Source organism: Podarcis pityusensis, assembly GCF_964106645.2.
Source record: "Podarcis pityusensis genome assembly, chromosome: 15".
NCBI classification, from domain to species: domain Eukaryota; kingdom Metazoa; phylum Chordata; class Lepidosauria; order Squamata; family Lacertidae; genus Podarcis; species Podarcis pityusensis.
The window spans coordinates 7,356,900-7,362,500 of record NC_138040.1 but is presented as its reverse complement, the minus strand read 5'-3'; positions in this window follow the sequence as shown (position 1 = coordinate 7,362,500).

Below are 5,601 nucleotides of genomic sequence, written 5' to 3'. Positions count from 1 at the left end.
ATGAAAGGGACAATATTGGGGTACGGTTTAGGGAAATTTTAATAGTTGATGTTTTATTCTGTTTTTAATCTGTTGGGAGCCGCCCAGAGTGGCTGGGGAATAAATAAATTATTATTATTATTATTATTATTATTATTATTATTATTATTATTTTTACTTAAATCATTTCCCAGCTTCGCTACGATCTAGCCCTGTGGGTTCAGAATCTGTCCGGTTCAAGCAAGAAGACCTCATCCAGGCAAATTTGAAGCAAAACAGTGGCTAGGAAGCCTGATCATTTATCGCTGCAGCAAGGTTCCAAGCAAAACAAGGGGAAAAAACCCAAAACAAAGGGCATATGGATTCTGAGGAGTTCCCACGATTTCCCATAATACATTTCGCACAGCATCATCAAAACACCATAGGTATGTCCTAGAAATGGTATGGTGTCAGGTGGGAAATCTGAGATCCAGACATGCGCTTGTCAATCATGCATGGTTCAAGTACCCAAGTACTCAAGTACTTCACACAAGTTGTTGGAAATACCGTATTTTTTGCTCTATAAGACTCACTTTTTCCCTCCTAAAAAGTAAGGGGAAATGTGTGTGCGTCTTATGGAGCGAATGCAGGCTGCACAGCTATCCCAGAAGCCAGAACAGCAAGAGGGATTGCTGCTTTCACTGCTGAGTGATCCTTCTTGCTGTTCTGGCTTCTGAGATTCAGAATATTTTTTTTCTTGTTTTCCTCCTCCAAAAACTAGGTGCGTCTTGTGGTCTGTTGCGTCTTATAGAGCGAAAAATACAGTATATTTATTGCATAGGCACTGACTATGCAGGGTCTTGGGTGCCTGAGCACCCACAAATTTTTAATGAAGGGGCTGGGGCCTCCCCCAAGGTTTCACTCGGCAGAGCGCACGTGCCAGAAAAAGGTGGCAGCCCTAATAATGCCAAAACAAGGCAGCAAACGGGCTCAGGGCAGCTGGGAGGGGCAGCAGATCCAACTCCTGTGCTTGTTGGTGGGTGGGTGGCGCATGGCGACAGGAACGCAGCAGAGAAAGACGAGGGGGAGGCCGTGGTGGGGCGGAATTTTCTGTTTTGCCTCCGGCAGCAAAATGTCCTGGGCCAGCCCTGGCTCGAAATAGTATGTTTCTCTGCCAAATGTGTAAGAATGTCATTTTGCATATTGTTGTTGTTGTTTGTAGGGCGGGGTTACCTCAGTGAGAGTTGCTGCCCTCCCAGAAGCATTCACATACAGGGCCGCACCATTGCTTTGTGGTGATAATGAGCCATCTCTCCCCAACCGCCGAAAACCCAAGATGTTCCTTTATGAATAATAACAGGAACACAGTTTGCCAACAAGGCCTGAGAGGCATTCTTAAAATGAATGAAAAATTCAGCAAGTAAAGCGTTGCGGCGGAGGATACACACACACACACACACAAACGAGAGAGGGAGAGAGAAAGAGACCTATTTTGCCTCCCCTGACAGCGGCCTTGCGCTGCACAGCTCACTTTCCCCCCTTTGAACTGCGCAATTTCTAATGACATATACGTCCTTTGAAGTCTGCTTCAGTACCAGAGGCATTTGTGTAAAGTGAGCAGTGCTTAGCCTGCAATTGCATTTTTTACTATATAAAAAACCCCCACAACAACTCCAAAATCCACCCTTGGTAACTGGAGATGCTTGTATAATTTGCTGAGGATTTTCCAGCGGTGGGAATACAGGGCTTAAATCAAAAAGATGGAACAACAGATTTGGCCATAGTGCTGACCCCAATCTGATTGGCATTACTGAATTCAAATTGGCACCATATGTTTAAAGCACTCTCCTCAAAGGATCCTGAGAATGGTAGTTTATCCTTAATGGAACTATCATTTCCAGCACCCTTGGACGAGGGATGTGTACTTGACATGTCTTGTGTGTAAGCAGCCTGAGTCTGCCTGCCTTCGTGTTTTCCTTGTTGTTTTCTGAGAAGCCCACTCACTGTTTCTGTTACGTACTGAAGTTCTCACCCTGGGCCAGCAGGGGAATACTGTAGATAGTTATGCAAATAAGGGATCGAAAGTGACGTTCAGTGTTTGGATAGTTTTAGAAAGTTGTTACAGTAACGTTGTACTGGAGCTCTATATAAGCAGGCTGACTGAACCCTTCAGTTCAGTTCTGTTCTGGCCTGTGAATAAACAAGAGCTGTTTGAAGAATCATTGTGTCGTCTGATATGTTCACCCACAACTTAACAGTTTCAGTCTCAGGCCCCAAAACAGATCTCTTGGGGAGTAAAACAGAGAGAAAGTTGGCCACAGTTCCTACTAAAATCCAGAGAGGGCATAGGCTGGAAATGTATTTATCTATCTACAGCATTTACACCACTAAATGAGCTGAAGGAGCACTCTGAGAGCATCTTCCAAAAATATCAGTTCTAAGACGGTTCTTGATCTCAGGCTCACAATCTTAAAAGAAAAGAAAAGAAGACATCGCACATGAGGAAAAAGGAATAGGAGGGAGGAGGGGAAAGCAAACTCAAATACAAGTCCCTAAAGTTACAGTTCTTAAATCTTCAGCTGATGACAGTGGCGGTTCTGACAGCCATTCTGTTGATATGGAGCAGTATCTCAACCGAAGGACTCTTCTGAACCGAAATCAAATCCAGGAGCAGAGCTGGTGACAACATCCAGGAAACAGAAAAAAAAACATGTGCCTTGAATGTGCTTAAATGGGGAGTTGCCTATATCCTAAATACATCACAGTCTCCGCTGACCTTCACTCCAAGGAAACCGAACCCCAAAAGAGTTCTTTGAACTCCTGGAGTCTCTCACTGCTCAGAAATGTGTAACTATCTGTATCCATATGCCATTCTTCCTTATTTCCCCCCTGGCGTGTGTTCTGCTATGCAGTGGAGATGCAGGGCCTGGGGTGATCATTCAGCCTTAAAGCAGGAAATGTCCTACAGGGCCTTAACTAACCAAAATAACTAATATGCCGCTTTCTAAGGAAAGGTGCTCCCCAGGGCAGGAAGGATTTCTTTGTTATGGCTGTGCTGCAGTCACACCACAGAGGCTTGCGAATGCACACCTCCGTGCCCCCTTTTGCACTACAAAACACTAATTGGAAAGGTAATTGCCACATTAAGATGCAAGGCTCCCACACAAAGCACAAAGGCTGTGATTTGCCACACTGAGTCACAGCTGAGAAATCGTGCAAAATGAATGAACGGTCCCTTTCCCATTCATTCATTCATTCATTCATAAAAGTTACCTGGCTCATCTTGTGTAGTTATCCTACTGTCCTTGGATGGCTTTAAAAGGAGATGAGAAAAGGTTATGGAGGATAAGGCACCAGAAACAAATTTTGGGGCAGCAACACAGAAGAAGGGGCAAAGTATATTTCCAGGAGAGCAAGTTGTGACCTCCAAGTTAAGATCTCTGAAAGAGAAGTAACTGTATATGTTAATGACAGGAGTCCAGCAGACTCTCCAAGTGTCCCTATTTTCCAGGGACAGTCCTGGATTTACAGAAGCCATCCCGGTTTCTGATTTGATCCTGGAAGGTCCCGCTTTTTCCTTAGGATGTCCCTATTCTACCATCAGAGAAATGTTGGAGGGTATGGAGTTATGCGACTCCCGAGCCAAGGAGATAAGTAACCATACAACCTTTAAAAGATGTCTGAAGGCAGCCCTGTATAGGGAAGTGTTATGTACTGAAGTTCTCATCCTGGGCCAGCAGGGGGATACTGTAGATAGTTATGCAAATAAGGGATCGAAAGTGACGTTCAGTGATTGGATAGTTTTAGAAAATTGTTACAGTTACGTTGTACTGGAGCTCTATATAAGCAGGCTGACTGAACCCTTCAGTTCAGTTCTCTTCTGGCCTGTGAATAAATAAGAGCTGTTTGAAGAATCTCTGTGTCGTCTGATATGTTCACCCACAACTTAACAGGAAGTATTTTATATATGTTGGAAGCCGCCCAGAGTGGCCGGGCCAACTCAGTCAAATAGATGGGCTGGAAATAATAAAAATTTTATTATGGAATAGGACGTCCCTATTTTCATAGGAGAAATGTTGGCGGGTGAGTCCAACACTGGGGGGGGGGGGCAAATGGGGATGCATGCTTCTTTGTTTGGGGAGTGCTTCCCCCCTGCCCCCCCCGTCCTGGTGCTGTCCATGCTAGTCACAATGGCTGTGATGCACCTCCACTGGTCAGAGGCAGTGTGTGTTAAGTTGTGGGTGAACATATCAGACGACACAGCGATTCTTCAAACAGCTCTTGTTTATTCACAGGCCAGAACAGAACTGAACTGAAGGGTTCAGCCAACCTGCTTATATAGAGCTCAACTACAAGGCAACAGTAACAACTTTCTGTAACTATCCAATCACTGAACGTCACTTTCAATTCCTTATTTGCATATGTGGACCTGAGTGAAAACTATCCACAGTATCCCACAGTGTGCCTCTGAATAACAATTGCTAAGGACCACAAATGGGGAGGGTGATGTTAGGCAGATCCAGGCTTTCCAGGTGCATCTGGCCGGGCACCATGAGAACAACACACCTCTTATGTTCTTCAGCACCCCACCCCTTCTTAGGGTACATGGTCCTGAAATGATACTTGGACGGACAGAACTTCAATTAGAGGACTGCCCCCTCTCAAACATGTCCACCCTCATTCTCAGAAATATGATGAGATAGGCTGTATGGCTTTTCTGCTGCCGTTTTGGGGGGGACGGGACAGGGCAGATCCAGCCAAAATGAAGCACCCATTTTTAACCCACTGGGGGGAGTTTTAAGACTGAGCATACTGGAGTCAAAGGCATGTGAAAAAACATCTTCGTTTTGTCAAGGATCATGGCCTTTGTTTTTAAAGTTTATACAGTCGCCACGAAGCACTCAGAGTTTACACATTATGCAAAAGAGAACGATCAGCAGCACTGTTGTGAAGGCAAAATTGCAGCTTTTAGGCAGATAGATGGTTGCAAATATACCCGGGCGTTTTTTGTTTTGCTTTTTTCAGTCATTTGTGTGTCTGTGACTAACACGGAGGGAGAGGGAAATGCAAGGAGCAAAAAAAAAGGAAGGGGGAGACAACAATTTAGGGGGATGGTGAAGGGATAAAAATATTTAATGTACTGTAGCGGATAATAATTTAAGCTCAACAGAGAGATGGTGGAGATTATACAAGGAGATTAATCTGAAGCTCATAGTGTTTCCCCACCCATCCTCCAGAACAGAAGCTTGTGTTACAAATCTCAATGCTGTGCAAAGCGTGCTGTGCAAACCGAGACACTTAAAACAGCGACCGCCAGTATCATCGAGTGTCTGTGCCAGCCTTTGCCAATGAGCTGCTCTCCGGATATTTTGGACTACATCAGCCCCAGCCAGCAATATCCAGCTGTGTCATAGTTTCGCGGCTTGCTTACTTTCAGGCTTAAGTCCTACGAACTAAATGCCGAGCTGCAACCAGGGGGCGCTCGAGGACACGCAGCGCCTGCCCAGAGAAGCGAATTCCAACGCCTGGCCAAGCGGGGCTTTCCACCACAGAGACGTCGCAGCCTAGAGCAGCGCCCACCGAGACTCGGGCACGGCTAATGGCGGCTTTTCCATTCTCCACCGGAAGTTCCGGCCGCGCGGC